This window comes from Equus asinus, chromosome 6 (genome assembly GCF_041296235.1).
Source record: "Equus asinus isolate D_3611 breed Donkey chromosome 6, EquAss-T2T_v2, whole genome shotgun sequence".
NCBI classification, from domain to species: Eukaryota; Metazoa; Chordata; class Mammalia; order Perissodactyla; family Equidae; genus Equus; species Equus asinus.
In genome coordinates this window covers 4,812,152-4,829,936 of record NC_091795.1, presented here as the reverse complement: position 1 = coordinate 4,829,936, position 17,785 = coordinate 4,812,152, and positions in this window count along the sequence as shown.

The following is a 17,785-nucleotide window of genomic DNA, read 5'->3' as shown; positions in this document are numbered from 1 at the left end:
CTTTCCCTCACACATGGACACAGGGCGATGAATGCCTGAGTCACGTGTCAGCCATGCCTGACACATGTGTCAGCCACACCAGAGTCCTGTTTCACACATGCCGGAGTCACATTTCAGACACGCCTGAACCACCTGCCACCCTTGCGTACACCATGCACCAGCCACCCCTGAACCACACGAAGGCAATGCATGAACCATGTGTGAACCACACCTGCGTGACGTGTCAGGCACGCCTGTGTCACGTTTCCACCTCACCTGAGGCATGTGTCAGACACGCAAGAACAACGTGTGAACCACGCCTGTGTCAAGGCTCAGCCACGCCAAGTCACGTGCCAGCCAGGCCTGAACCAAGTGCCAGTCACACTTGAACCACGGGTCAGCCTCACTTGAAGCACGTATCTGCCACACTGGCACAACTTACCTGCCATGCCAGAACCGCGTGCCACCCATGCCAAAAACGCATGTGAGCCACTCCTGACCAACACCACAGACATGCATGAGCCACACCTGAACCATGTGCGAGCCATGCGTGAACCAAGCCTTTATCATGTGTCAGCCACTTTGGAGCCAATACTGTGGGTCTCCTGCATCACGTGTGGGCCATGGCTGAGCTATGCATGAACCACGTGTGAGAGTGTCCCCTACCAGATGTGACCCAGCCGAGTCGTGTGAAATCCACTCCTGAATTACACCCGAACCATGTGTGAGCCATGCAGGAACCACATGGGAGACACCCTTGAACCACATCTGAAGAACCTGTGAAACACACATGTTCCATGCTTGAACCATGCATGAACCACAGGGAGCCACTCATGAAACGCAGCCCAGCCATGCGTGAGGCACGTGGCAGACATGACTGAGTATGTGGGAGCCACGTTTCAGGAATCTGCAGTCACCTGGGACCCAACCATGTACGGCATGTGAATCCTGCATGACTCAGTATGTGGGAGACACGTTTCAGCAAGCTATAGTCAGGTGGGAACCACCCATGTATGGCACGAGAGTCCTGCGTGATCACATTTCCGTCACACTTGCATACTGGGTGATGAATGCCTGAGTCACGTGTCAGCCATGCCTGACACATGTGTCAGCCACACCGGAGTCCTGTTTCACACATGCCGGAGTCACATTTCAGACACGCCTGAACCACCTGCCACCCTTGCGTACACCATGCACCTGCCACCCCTGAACCACACGAAGGCAATGCATGAACCATGTGTGAACCACACCTGCGTGTCCTGTCAGGCATGCCTGTGTCACATTTCCACCTCACCTGAGTCATGTGTCAGCCACGCCAGAACAATGTGTGAACCACGACTGTGTCAAGGCTCAGCCACGCCAAGTCACGTGCCAGCCAGGCCTGAACCAAGTGCCAGTCACACTTGAACCACGGGTCAGCCTCACTTGAAACACGTGTCAGCCACACTGGCACAACTTGCCTGCCATGCCTGAGCCACGTGCCACCCATGCCAAAATGACATGTGAGCCACGCCTGACCAACACCACAGACATGCATGAGCCACACCTGAACCACGTGTGAGCCATGAGTGACCAAAGCCTGTATCATGTGTTAGCCACATGGGAGCCAGTTCTGTGGCACTCATGCGTCACGTGTGAGACATCGCTGAGCTATGCCTGAACCACGTGTGAGATTGTCCCCAACCATAGGTGACCCAGACGAGTCGTGTGAGATCCATCCCTGAATTACACCTGAACCATGTGTGAGGCATGCAGGAACCACATGGGAGACAACCTGGAACCACATCTGAAGAACCTGTGAAACACACGTGTTCCATGCTTGAACCACATGGGAGCCACCCATGTTACACAGCTGAGCCACGCGTGAGCCACGTGGCAGCCATGACTGAGTATGTGGGAGCCAGGTTTCAGCAACCTGCAGTCACGTGGGAGCCACCCATGTACGGGACGTGACTCCTGCGTGATCACATTTCCGCCACACATGGGTACTGGGCGATGAATGCCTGAGTCGCGTGTCAGCCACACCGGATTGCTGTTGCTCACATGCTGGAGTCACATTTCAGCCACGCCTGAACCACCTGCCACCCATGCGTGCACCATGCAACAGACACCCCTGAACCACATGAAGGCTGTGCATGAGCCATGTGTGAAGCACACCTGCGTGACGTGTCAGGAATGCCTGTGTCACGTTTCCGCCTCACCGGTGTCATGTGTCAATCACGCCGGAACAACGTGTGAAACACACCTGTGTCAAGGCTCAGCTGGGCCAAGTCACGTGCCAGCCAGGCCTGAACCAAGTGCCAGTCACACTTGAACCACAGGTCAGCCTCACTTGAATCACATGTCAGCCACACTGGCACAACTTGCCTACCCTGCCTGAACCACGTGCCACCAATGTCACAAACTCATGTCAGCAATGCCTGACCAACACCACAGACATGCATGAGTCACACCTGAACCACGTGTGAGCCATGAGTGACCAAAGCCTGTATCATGTGTTAGCCACATGGGAGCCAGTTCTGTGGCACTCATGCGTCACGTGTGAGCCATCGCTGAGCTATGCCTGAACCACGTGTGAGATTGTCCCCAAGCATATGTGACCCAGATGAGTCGTGTGAGATCCAAGACTGAATCACACCCGAACCATGTGGGAGCCATGCAGGAGCCACATGGGAGACACCCTTGAGCCACATCTGAATCACCTGTGAACCCACATGTTCCATGCTTGAACCACGCATGAACCACAGGGGAGCCACCCATGAGACACAGCTGAGCCAGGCGTGAACCACGTGGCAGCCATGACTGAGTATGTGGGAGCCACGTTTCAGCAACCTGTAGTCCCTTGGGAGCCACCCATGTACGGCATGTGACTCCTGTGTGATCACCTTTCCCTCACACATGGACACTGGGCGATGAATGCCTGAGTCACGTGTCAGCCTTGCCTGACACGTGTGTCAGCCACACCGGAGTCCTGTTTCACACATGCCAGAGTCACATTTCAGCCACGTCTGAACCACCTGCCAGCCATGCGTGCACGATGCAGCAGCCACCCCTGAACCACAGAAAGGCCATGCATGAACCACACCTGCGTGACGTGTCAGGCACGCCTGTGTCACGTTTCCCCCTCACCTGAGTCATGTGTCAGCCACGGCTGAACAACGTGTGAACCACGCCTGTGTCAAGGCTCAGTTGCGCCAAGTCACATGCCAGTCAGGCCTGAACCAAGTGCCACTCACACTTGAACCACGGGTCAGCCACACTTGAAGCACGTATCTGCCACACTGGCACAACTTACCTGCCATGCCAGAACCACCTGCCACCCATGCCAAAAACACATGTGAGCCACGCCTGACCAACACCACAGACATGCATGAGCCACACCTGAACCACGTGTGAGCCATGAGTGACCAAAGCCTGTATCATGTGTTAGCCACATGGGAGCCAGTTCTGTGGCACTCATGCGTCACGTGTGAGACATCGCTGAGCTATGCCTGAACCACGTGTGAGATTGTCCCCAACCATAGGTGACCCAGACGAGTCGTGTGAGATCCATCCCTGAATTACACCTGAACCATGTGTGAGGCATGCAGGAACCACATGGGAGACAACCTGGAACCACATCTGAAGAACCTGTGAAACACACGTGTTCCATGCTTGAACCACATGGGAGCCACCCATGTTACACAGCTGAGCCACGCGTGAGCCACGTGGCAGCCATGACTGAGTATGTGGGAGCCAGGTTTCAGCAACCTGCAGTCACGTGGGAGCCACCCATGTACGGGACGTGACTCCTGCGTGATCACATTTCCGCCACACATGGGTACTGGGCGATGAATGCCTGAGTCGCGTGTCAGCCACACCGGATTGCTGTTGCTCACATGCTGGAGTCACATTTCAGCCACGCCTGAACCACCTGCCACCCATGCGTGCACCATGCAACAGACACCCCTGAACCACATGAAGGCTGTGCATGAGCCATGTGTGAAGCACACCTGCGTGACGTGTCAGGAATGCCTGTGTCACGTTTCCGCCTCACCGGTGTCATGTGTCAATCACGCCGGAACAACGTGTGAAACACACCTGTGTCAAGGCTCAGCTGGGCCAAGTCACGTGCCAGCCAGGCCTGAACCAAGTGCCAGTCACACTTGAACCACAGGTCAGCCTCACTTGAATCACATGTCAGCCACACTGGCACAACTTGCCTACCCTGCCTGAACCACGTGCCACCAATGTCACAAACTCATGTCAGCAATGCCTGACCAACACCACAGACATGCATGAGCCACACCTGAACCATGAGTGAGCCATGCGTGATCAAAGCCTGTATCATGTGTCAGCCACATGGGAGCCAGTTCTTTCGCACGCCTGCATCACATGTGAGCCATGGCAGATCTATCCCAGGAGCAGGTGTGAGAGTGTCCTCATCCATATGTGACCCAGACAAGTCGTGTGAGATCCACACCTGAATTACACCTGAACCATTTGAGCCATCCAGGAACCACATTGGAGACACTCTTGAACCACATCTGAAGACCTGTGAAACACACGTGTTCCATGGTTGAACCACGCATGAACCACAGGGGAGCCACCCATGAAACACAGCTGAGCCATGCGTGAGCCACGTGGCAGCCATGACTGAGTATGTGGGAGCCACGTTTCAGCAACCTGTAGTCCCTTGGGAGCCACCCATGTACGGCATGTGACTCCTGTGTGATCACCTTTCCCTCACACATGGACACAGGGCGATGAATGCCTGAGTCACGTGTCAGCCATGCCTGACACATGTGTCAGCCACACCAGAGTCCTGTTTCACACATGCCGGAGTCACATTTCAGACACGCCTGAACCACCTGCCACCCTTGCGTACACCATGCACCAGCCACCCCTGAACCACACGAAGGCAATGCATGAACCATGTGTGAACCACACCTGCGTGACGTGTCAGGCACGCCTGTGTCACGTTTCCACCTCACCTGAGGCATGTGTCAGACACGCAAGAACAACGTGTGAACCACGCCTGTGTCAAGGCTCAGCCACGCCAAGTCACGTGCCAGCCAGGCCTGAACCAAGTGCCAGTCACACTTGAACCACGGGTCAGCCTCACTTGAAGCACGTATCTGCCACACTGGCACAACTTACCTGCCATGCCAGAACCGCGTGCCACCCATGCCAAAAACGCATGTGAGCCACTCCTGACCAACACCACAGACATGCATGAGCCACACCTGAACCATGTGCGAGCCATGCGTGAACCAAGACTTTATCATGTGTCAGCCACTTTGGAGCCAATACTGTGGGTCTCCTGCATCACGTGTGGGCCATGGCTGAGCTATGCATGAACCACGTGTGAGAGTGTCCCCTACCAGATGTGACCCAGCCGAGTCGTGTGAAATCCACTCCTGAATTACACCCGAACCATGTGTGAGCCATGCAGGAACCACATGGGAGACACCCTTGAACCACATCTGAAGAACCTGTGAAACACACATGTTCCATGCTTGAACCATGCATGAACCACAGGGAGCCACTCATGAAACGCAGCCCAGCCATGCGTGAGGCACGTGGCAGACATGACTGAGTATGTGGGAGCCACGTTTCAGGAATCTGCAGTCACCTGGGACCCAACCATGTACGGCATGTGAATCCTGCATGACTCAGTATGTGGGAGACACGTTTCAGCAAGCTATAGTCAGGTGGGAACCACCCATGTATGGCACGAGAGTCCTGCGTGATCACATTTCCGTCACACTTGCATACTGGGTGATGAATGCCTGAGTCACGTGTCAGCCATGCCTGACACATGTGTCAGCCACACCGGAGTCCTGTTTCACACATGCCGGAGTCACATTTCAGACACGCCTGAACCACCTGCCACCCTTGCGTACACCATGCACCTGCCACCCCTGAACCACACGAAGGCAATGCATGAACCATGTGTGAACCACACCTGCGTGTCCTGTCAGGCATGCCTGTGTCACATTTCCACCTCACCTGAGTCATGTGTCAGCCACGCCAGAACAATGTGTGAACCACGACTGTGTCAAGGCTCAGCCACGCCAAGTCACGTGCCAGCCAGGCCTGAACCAAGTGCCAGTCACACTTGAACCACGGGTCAGCCTCACTTGAAACACGTGTCAGCCACACTGGCACAACTTGCCTGCCATGCCTGAGCCACGTGCCACCCATGCCAAAATGACATGTGAGCCACGCCTGACCAACACCACAGACATGCATGAGCCACACCTGAACCACGTGTGAGCCATGAGTGACCAAAGCCTGTATCATGTGTTAGCCACATGGGAGCCAGTTCTGTGGCACTCATGCGTCACGTGTGAGACATCGCTGAGCTATGCCTGAACCACGTGTGAGATTGTCCCCAACCATAGGTGACCCAGACGAGTCGTGTGAGATCCATCCCTGAATTACACCTGAACCATGTGTGAGGCATGCAGGAACCACATGGGAGACAACCTGGAACCACATCTGAAGAACCTGTGAAACACACGTGTTCCATGCTTGAACCACATGGGAGCCACCCATGTTACACAGCTGAGCCACGCGTGAGCCACGTGGCAGCCATGACTGAGTATGTGGGAGCCAGGTTTCAGCAACCTGCAGTCACGTGGGAGCCACCCATGTACGGGACGTGACTCCTGCGTGATCACATTTCCGCCACACATGGGTACTGGGCGATGAATGCCTGAGTCGCGTGTCAGCCACACCGGATTGCTGTTGCTCACATGCTGGAGTCACATTTCAGCCACGCCTGAACCACCTGCCACCCATGCGTGCACCATGCAACAGACACCCCTGAACCACATGAAGGCTGTGCATGAGCCATGTGTGAAGCACACCTGCGTGACGTGTCAGGAATGCCTGTGTCACGTTTCCGCCTCACCGGCGTCATGTGTCAGTCACGCCGGAACAACGTGTGAAACACGCCTGTGTCAAGGCTCAGCCGCGCCAAGTCACGTGCCAGCCAGGCCTGAACCAAGTGCCAGTCACACTTGAACCACAGGTCAGCCTCACTTGAATCACATGTCAGCCACACTGGCACAACTTGCCTACCCTGCCTGAACCACGTGCCACCAATGTCACAAACTCATGTCAGCAATGCCTGACCAACACCACAGACATGCATGAGCCACACCTGAACCATGAGTGAGCCATGCGTGATCAAAGCCTGTATCATGTGTCAGCCACATGGGAGCCAGTTCTTTCGCACGCCTGCATCACATGTGAGCCATGGCAGATCTATCCCAGGAGCAGGTGTGAGAGTGTCCTCATCCATATGTGACCCAGACAAGTCGTGTGAGATCCACACCTGAATTACACCTGAACCATTTGAGCCATCCAGGAACCACATTGGAGACACTCTTGAACCACATCTGAAGACCTGTGAAACACACGTGTTCCATGGTTGAACCACGCATGAACCACAGGGGAGCCACCCATGAAACACAGCTGAGCCATGCGTGAGCCACGTGGCAGCCATGACTGAGTATGTGGGAGCCACGTTTCAGCAACCTGTAGTCCCGTGGGAGCCACCCATGTACGGCATGTGACTCCTGTGTGATCACCTTTCCCTCACACATGGACACTGGGCGATGAATGCCTGAGTCACGTGTCAGCCTTGCCTGACACGTGTGTCAGCCACACCGGAGTCCTGTTTCACACATGCCAGAGTCACATTTCAGCCACGTCTGAACCACCTGCCAGCCATGCGTGCACGATGCAGCAGCCACCCCTGAACCACAGAAAGGCCATGCATGAACCACACCTGCGTGACGTGTCAGGCCCGCCTGTGTCACTTTTCCCCCTCACCTGAGTCATGTGTCATCCACGCCTGAACAACGTGTGAACCACGCCTGTGTCAAGGCTCAGCCACGCCAAGTCACGTGCCAGCCAGGCCTGAACCAAGTGCCAGTCACACTTGAACCACAGGTCAGCCACACTTGAAGCACGTATCTGCCACACTGGCACAACTTACCTGCCATGCCAGAACCACCTGCCACCCATGCCAAAAACACATGTGAGCCACGCCTGACCAACACCACAGACATGCATGAGCCACACCTGAACCATGCCTCAGCCATTCGTGACTAAAGTCTTTGTCATGTGTCAGCCACATGGGAGCCAGTTCTGTGGCACTCATGCGTCACGTGTGAGACATCGCTGAGCTATGCCTGAACCACGTGTGAGATTGTCCCCAACCATAGGTGACCCAGACGAGTCGTGTGAGATCCATCCCTGAATTACACCTGAACCATGTGTGAGGCATGCAGGAACCACATGGGAGACAACCTGGAACCACATCTGAAGAACCTGTGAAACACACGTGTTCCATGCTTGAACCACATGGGAGCCACCCATGTTACACAGCTGAGCCACGCGTGAGCCACGTGGCAGCCATGACTGAGTATGTGGGAGCCAGGTTTCAGCAACCTGCAGTCACGTGGGAGCCACCCATGTATGGGACGTGACTCCTGCGTGATCACATTTCCGCCACACATGGGTACTGGGCGATGAATGCCTGAGTCGCGTGTCAGCCACACCGGATTGCTGTTGCTCACATGCTGGAGTCACATTTCAGCCACGCCTGAACCACCTGCCACCCATGCGTGCACCATGCAACAGACACCCCTGAACCACATGAAGGCTGTGCATGAGCCATGTGTGAAGCACACCTGCGTGACGTGTCAGGAATGCCTGTGTCACGTTTCCGCCTCACCGGTGTCATGTGTCAGTCATGCCGGAACAACGTGTGAAACACGCCTGTGTCAAGGCTCAGCTGCGCCAAGTCACGTGCCAGCCAGGCCTGAACCAAGTGCCAGTCACACTTGAACCACAGGTCAGCCTCACTTGAATCACATGTCAGCCACACTGGCACAACTTGCCTACCCTGCCTGAACCACGTGCCACCAATGTCACAAACTCATGTCAGCAATGCCTGACCAACACCACAGACATGCATGAGCCACACCTGAACCATGAGTGAGCCATGCGTGATCAAAGCCTGTATCATGTGTCAGCCACATGGGAGCCAGTTCTTTCGCACGCCTGCATCACATGTGAGCCATGGCAGATCTATCCCAGGAGCAGGTGTGAGAGTGTCCTCATCCATATGTGACCCAGACAAGTCGTGTGAGATCCACACCTGAATTACACCTGAACCATTTGAGCCATCCAGGAACCACATTGGAGACACTCTTGAACCACATCTGAAGACCTGTGAAACACACGTGTTCCATGGTTGAACCACGCATGAACCACAGGGGAGCCACCCATGAAACACAGCTGAGCCATGCGTGAGCCACGTGGCAGCCATGACTGAGTATGTGGGAGCCACGTTTCAGCAACCTGTAGTCCCGTGGGAGCCACCCATGTACGGCATGTGACTCCTGTGTGATCACCTTTCCCTCACACATGGACACAGGGCGATGAATGCCTGAGTCACGTGTCAGCCATGCCTGACACATGTGTCAGCCACACCGGAGTCCTGTTTCACACATGCCGGAGTCACATTTCAGACACGCCTGAACCACCTGCCACCCTTGCGTACACCATGCACCTGCCACCCCTGAACCACACGAAGGCAATGCATGAACCATGTGTGAACCACACCTGCGTGTCCTGTCAGGCATGCCTGTTTCACATTTCCACCTCACCAGAGTCATGTGTCAGCCACGCCAGAACGATGTGTGAACCAACACTGTGTCAAGGCTCAGCCACGCCAAGTCACGTGCCAGCCAGGCCTGAACCAAGTGCCAGTCACACTTGAACCACGGGTCAGCCTCACTTGAAGCACGTGTCAGCCACACTGGCACAACTTGCCTGCCATGCCTGAGCCACGTGCCACCCATGCCAAAATGACATGTGAGCCACGCCTGACCAACACCACAGACATGCATGAGCCACACCTGAACCACGTGTGAGCCATGAGTGACCAAAGCCTGTATCATGTGTTAGCCACATGGGAGCCAGTTCTGTGGCACTCATGCGTCACGTGTGAGCCATCGCTGAGCTATGCCTGAACCACGTGTGAGATTGTCCCCAAGCATATGTGACCCAGATGAGTCGTGTGAGATCCAAGACTGAATCACACCCGAACCATGTGGGAGCCATGCAGGAGCCACATGGGAGACACCCTTGAGCCACATCTGAATCACCTGTGAACCCACATGTTCCATGCTTGAACCACGCATGAACCACAGGGGAGCCACCCATGAGACACAGCTGAGCCAGGCGTGAACCACGTGGCAGCCATGACTGAGTATGTGGGAGCCACGTTTCAGCAACCTGTAGTCCCTTGGGAGCCACCCATGTACGGCATGTGACTCCTGTGTGATCACCTTTCCCTCACACATGGACACTGGGCGATGAATGCCTGAGTCACGTGTCAGCCTTGCCTGACACGTGTGTCAGCCACACCGGAGTCCTGTTTCACACATGCCAGAGTCACATTTCAGCCACGTCTGAACCACCTGCCAGCCATGCGTGCACGATGCAGCAGCCACCCCTGAACCACAGAAAGGCCATGCATGAACCACACCTGCGTGACGTGTCAGGCACGCCTGTGTCACGTTTCCCCCTCACCTGAGTCATGTGTCAGCCACGCCTGAACAACGTGTGAACCACGCCTGTGTCAAGGCTCAGTTGCGCCAAATCACATGCCAGTCACGCCTGAACCAAGTGCCACTCACACTTGAACCACGGGTCAGCCACACTTGAAGCACGTATCTGCCACACTGGCACAACTTACCTGCCATGCCAGAACCACCTGCCACCCATGCCAAAAACACATGTGAGCCACGCCTGACCAACACCACAGACATGCATGAGCCACACCTGAACCATGCCTCAGCCATTCGTGACTAAAGCCTTTGTCATGTGTCAGCCACATGGGAGCCAGTTCTGTGGCACTCATGCGTCACGTGTGAGACATCGCTGAGCTATGCCTGAACCACGTGTGAGATTGTCCCCAACCATAGGTGACCCAGACGAGTCGTGTGAGATCCATCCCTGAATTACACCTGAACCATGTGTGAGGCATGCAGGAACCACATGGGAGACAACCTGGAACCACATCTGAAGAACCTGTGAAACACACGTGTTCCATGCTTGAACCACATGGGAGCCACCCGTGTTACACAGCTGAGCCACGCGTGAGCCACGTGGCAGCCATGACTGAGTATGTGGGAGCCAGGTTTCAGCAACCTGCAGTCACGTGGGAGCCACCCATGTACGGGACGTGACTCCTGCGTGATCACATTTCCGCCACACATGGGTACTGGGCGATGAATGCCTGAGTCGCGTGTCAGCCACACCGGATTGCTGTTGCTCACATGCTGGAGTCACATTTCAGCCACGCCTGAACCACCTGCCACCCATGCGTGCACCATGCAACAGACACCCCTGAACCACATGAAGGCTGTGCATGAGCCATGTGTGAAGCACACCTGCGTGACGTGTCAGGAATGCCTGTGTCACGTTTCCGCCTCACCGGCGTCATGTGTCAGTCACGCCGGAACAACGTGTGAAACACGCCTGTGTCAAGGCTCAGCCGCGCCAAGTCACGTGCCAGCCAGGCCTGAACCAAGTGCCAGTCACACTTGAACCACAGGTCAGCCTCACTTGAATCACATGTCAGCCACACTGGCACAACTTGCCTACCCTGCCTGAACCACGTGCCACCAATGTCACAAACTCATGTCAGCAATGCCTGACCAACACCACAGACATGCATGAGCCACACCTGAACCATGAGTGAGCCATGCGTGATCAAAGCCTGTATCATGTGTCAGCCACATGGGAGCCAGTTCTTTCGCACGCCTGCATCACATGTGAGCCATGGCAGATCTATCCCAGGAGCAGGTGTGAGAGTGTCCTCATCCATATGTGACCCAGACAAGTCGTGTGAGATCCACACCTTAATTACACCTGAACCATTTGAGCCATCCAGGAACCACATTGGAGACACTCTTGAACCACATCTGAAGACCTGTGAAACACACGTGTTCCATGGTTGAACCACGCATGAACCACAGGGGAGCCACCCATGAAACACAGCTGAGCCATGCGTGAGCCACGTGGCAGCCATGACTGTGTATGTGGGAGCCACGTTTCAGCAACCTGTAGTCCCGTGGGAGCCACCCATGTACGGCATGTGACTCCTGTGTGATCACCTTTCCCTCACACATGGACACAGGGCGATGAATGCCTGAGTCACGTGTCAGCCATGCCTGACACATGTGTCAGCCACACCAGAGTCCTGTTTCACACATGCCGGAGTCACATTTCAGACACGCCTGAACCACCTGCCACCCTTGCGTACACCATGCACCTGCCACCCCTGAACCACACGAAGGCAATGCATGAACCATGTGTGAACCACACCTGCGTGTCCTGTCAGGCATGCCTGTTTCACATTTCCACCTCACCTGAGTCATGTGTCAGCCACGCCAGAACGATGTGTGAACGACGACTGTGTCAAGGCTCAGCCACGCCAAGTCACGTGCCAGCCAGGCCTGAACCAAGTGCCAGTGACACTTGAACCACGGGTCAGCCTCACTTGAAGCACGTGTCAGCCACACTGGCACAACTTGCCTGCCATGCCTGAGCCACGTGCCACCCATGCCAAAATGACATGTGAGCCACGCCTGACCAACACCACAGACATGCATGAGCCACACCTGAACCACGTGTGAGCCATGAGTGACCAAAGCCTTTATCATGTGTTAGCCACATGGGAGCCAGTTCTGTGGCACTCATGCGTCACGTGTGAGCCATCGCTGAGCTATGCCTGAACCACGTGTGAGATTGTCCCCAAGCATATGTGACCCAGATGAGTCGTGTGAGATCCAAGACTGAATCACACCCGAACCCTGTGGGAGCCATGCAGGAGCCACATGGGAGACACCCTTGAGCCACATCTGAATCACCTGTGAACCCACATGTTCCATGCTTGAACCACGCATGAACCACAGGGGAGCCACCCATGAGACACAGCTGAGCCAGGCGTGAACCACGTGGCAGCCATGACTGAGTATGTGGGAGCCACGTTTCAGCAACCTGTAGTCCCTTGGGAGCCACCCATGTACGGCATGTGACTCCTGTGTGATCACCTTTCCCTCACACATGGACACTGGGCGATGAATGCCTGAGTCACGTGTCAGCCTTGCCTGACACGTGTGTCAGCCACACCGGAGTCCTGTTTCACACATGCCAGAGTCACATTTCAGCCACGTCTGAACCACCTGCCAGCCATGCGTGCACGATGCAGCAGCCACCCCTGAACCACAGAAAGGCCATGCATGAACCACACCTGCGTGACGTGTCAGGCACGCCTGTGTCACGTTTCCCCCTCACCTGAGTCATGTGTCAGCCACGCCTGAACAACGTGTGAACCACGCCTGTGTCAAGGCTCAGTTGCGCCAAGTCACATGCCAGTGAGGCCTGAACCAAGTGCCACTCACACTTGAACCACGGGTCAGCCACACTTGAAGCACGTATCTGCCACACTGGCACAACTTACCTGCCATGCCAGAACCACCTGCCACCCATGCCAAAAACACATGTGAGCCACGCCTGACCAACACCACAGACATGCATGAGCCACACCTGAACCATGCCTCAGCCATTCGTGACTAAAGCCTTTGTCATGTGTCAGCCACATGGGAGCCAGTTCTGTGGCACTCATGCGTCACGTGTGAGACATCGCTGAGCTATGCCTGAACCACGTGTGAGATTGTCCCCAACCATAGGTGACCCAGACGAGTCGTGTGAGATCCATCCCTGAATTACACCTGAACCATGTGTGAGGCATGCAGGAACCACATGGGAGACAACCTGGAACCACATCTGAAGAACCTGTGAAACACACGTGTTCCATGCTTGAACCACATGGGAGCCACCCATGTTACACAGCTGAGCCACGCGTGAGCCACGTGGCAGCCATGACTGAGTATGTGGGAGCCAGGTTTCAGCAACCTGCAGTCACGTGGGAGCCACCCATGTACGGGACGTGACTCCTGCGTGATCACATTTCCGCCACACATGGGTACTGGGCGATGAATGCCTGAGTCGCGTGTCAGCCACACCGGATTGCTGTTGCTCACATGCTGGAGTCACATTTCAGCCACGCCTGAACCACCTGCCACCCATGCGTGCACCATGCAACAGACACCCCTGAACCACATGAAGGCTGTGCATGAGCCATGTGTGAAGCACACCTGCGTGACGTGTCAGGAATGCCTGTGTCACGTTTCCGCCTCACCGGCGTCATGTGTCAGTCACGCCGGAACAACGTGTGAAACACGCCTGTGTCGAGGCTCAGCCGCGCCAAGTCACGTGCCAGCCAGGCCTGAACCAAGTGCCAGTCACACTTGAACCACAGGTCAGCCTCACTTGAATCACATGTCAGCCACACTGGCACAACTTGCCTACCCTGCCTGAACCACGTGCCACCAATGTCACAAACTCATGTCAGCAATGCCTGACCAACACCACAGACATGCATGAGCCACACCTGAACCATGAGTGAGCCATGCGTGATCAAAGCCTGTATCATGTGTCAGCCACATGGGAGCCAGTTCTTTCGCACGCCTGCATCACATGTGAGCCATGGCAGATCTATCCCAGGAGCAGGTGTGAGAGTGTCCTCATCCATATGTGACCCAGACAAGTCGTGTGAGATCCACACCTGAATTACACCTGAACCATTTGAGCCATCCAGGAACCACATTGGAGACACTCTTGAACCACATCTGAAGACCTGTGAAACACACGTGTTCCATGGTTGAACCACGCATGAACCACAGGGGAGCCACCCATGAAACACAGCTGAGCCATGCGTGAGCCACGTGGCAGCCATGACTGTGTATGTGGGAGCCACGTTTCAGCAACCTGTAGTCCCGTGGGAGCCACCCATGTACGGCATGTGACTCCTGTGTGATCACCTTTCCCTCACACATGGACACAGGGCGATGAATGCCTGAGTCACGTGTCAGCCATGCCTGACACATGTGTCAGCCACACCAGAGTCCTGTTTCACACATGCCGGAGTCACATTTCAGACACGCCTGAACCACCTGCCACCCTTGCGTACACCATGCACCTGCCACCCCTGAACCACACGAAGGCAATGCATGAACCATGTGTGAACCACACCTGCGTGTCCTGTCAGGCATGCCTGTTTCACATTTCCACCTCACCTGAGTCATGTGTCAGCCACGCCAGAACGATGTGTGAACGACGACTGTGTCAAGGCTCAGCCACGCCAAGTCACGTGCCAGCCAGGCCTGAACCAAGTGCCAGTGACACTTGAACCACGGGTCAGCCTCACTTGAAGCACGTGTCAGCCACACTGGCACAACTTGCCTGCCATGCCTGAGCCACGTGCCACCCATGCCAAAATGACATGTGAGCCACGCCTGACCAACACCACAGACATGCATGAGCCACACCTGAACCACGTGTGAGCCATGAGTGACCAAAGCCTTTATCATGTGTTAGCCACATGGGAGCCAGTTCTGTGGCACTCATGCGTCACGTGTGAGCCATCGCTGAGCTATGCCTGAACCACGTGTGAGATTGTCCCCAAGCATATGTGACCCAGATGAGTCGTGTGAGATCCAAGACTGAATCACACCCGAACCCTGTGGGAGCCATGCAGGAGCCACATGGGAGACACCCTTGAGCCACATCTGAATCACCTGTGAACCCACATGTTCCATGCTTGAACCACGCATGAACCACAGGGGAGCCACCCATGAGACACAGCTGAGCCAGGCGTGAACCACGTGGCAGCCATGACTGAGTATGTGGGAGCCACGTTTCAGCAACCTGTAGTCCCTTGGGAGCCACCCATGTACGGCATGTGACTCCTGTGTGATCACCTTTCCCTCACACATGGACACTGGGCGATGAATGCCTGAGTCACGTGTCAGCCTTGCCTGACACGTGTGTCAGCCACACCGGAGTCCTGTTTCACACATGCCAGAGTCACATTTCAGCCACGTGTGAACCACCTGCCAGCCATGCGTGCACGATGCAGCAGCCACCCCTGAACCACAGAAAGGCCATGCATGAACCACACCTGCGTGACGTGTCAGGCACGCCTGTGTCACGTTTCCCCCTCACCTGAGTCATGTGTCAGCCACGCCTGAACAACGTGTGAACCACGCCTGTGTCAAGGCTCAGTTGCGCCAAGTCACATGCCAGTGAGGCCTGAACCAAGTGCCACTCACACTTGAACCACGGGTCAGCCACACTTGAAGCACGTATCTGCCACACTGGCACAACTTACCTGCCATGCCAGAACCACCTGCCACCCATGCCAAAAACACATGTGAGCCACGCCTGACCAACACCACAGACATGCATGAGCCACACCTGAACCATGCCTCAGCCATTCGTGACTAAAGCCTTTGTCATGTGTCAGCCACATGGGAGCCAGTTCTGTGGCACTCATGCGTCACGTGTGAGACATCGCTGAGCTATGCCTGAACCACGTGTGAGATTGTCCCCAACCATAGGTGACCCAGACGAGTCGTGTGAGATCCATCCCTGAATTACACCTGAACCATGTGTGAGGCATGCAGGAACCACATGGGAGACAACCTGGAACCACATCTGAAGAACCTGTGAAACACACGTGTTCCATGCTTGAACCACATGGGAGCCACCCGTGTTACACAGCTGAGCCACGCGTGAGCCACGTGGCAGCCATGACTGAGTATGTGGGAGCCAGGTTTCAGCAACCTGCAGTCACGTGGGAGCCACCCATGTACGGGACGTGACTCCTGCGTGATCACATTTCCGCCACACATGGGTACTGGGCGATGAATGCCTGAGTCGCGTGTCAGCCACACCGGATTGCTGTTGCTCACATGCTGGAGTCACATTTCAGCCACGCCTGAACCACCTGCCACCCATGCGTGCACCATGCAACAGACACCCCTGAACCACATGAAGGCTGTGCATGAGCCATGTGTGAAGCACACCTGCGTGACGTGTCAGGAATGCCTGTGTCACGTTTCCGCCTCACCGGCGTCATGTGTCAGTCACGCCGGAACAACGTGTGAAACACGCCTGTGTCAAGGCTCAGCCGCGCCAAGTCACGTGCCAGCCAGGCCTGAACCAAGTGCCAGTCACACTTGAACCACAGGTCAGCCTCACTTGAATCACATGTCAGCCACACTGGCACAACTTGCCTACCCTGCCTGAACCACGTGCCACCAATGTCACAAACTCATGTCAGCAATGCCTGACCAACACCACAGACATGCATGAGCCACACCTGAACCATGAGTGAGCCATGCGTGATCAAAGCCTGTATCATGTGTCAGCCACATGGGAGCCAGTTCTTTCGCACGCCTGCATCACATGTGAGCCATGGCAGATCTATCCCAGGAGCAGGTGTGAGAGTGTCCTCATCCATATGTGACCCAGACAAGTCGTGTGAGATCCACACCTGAATTACACCTGAACCATTTGAGCCATCCAGGAACCACATTGGAGACACTCTTGAACCACATCTGAAGACCTGTGAAACACACGTGTTCCATGGTTGAACCACGCATGAACCACAGGGGAGCCACCCATGAAACACAGCTGAGCCATGCGTGAGCCACGTGGCAGCCATGACTGAGTATGTGGGAGCCACGTTTCAGCAACCTGTAGTCCCGTGGGAGCCACCCATGTACGGCATGTGACTCCTGTGTGATCACCTTTCCCTCACACATGGACACAGGGCGATGAATGCCTGAGTCACGTGTCAGCCATGCCTGACACATGTGTCAGCCAC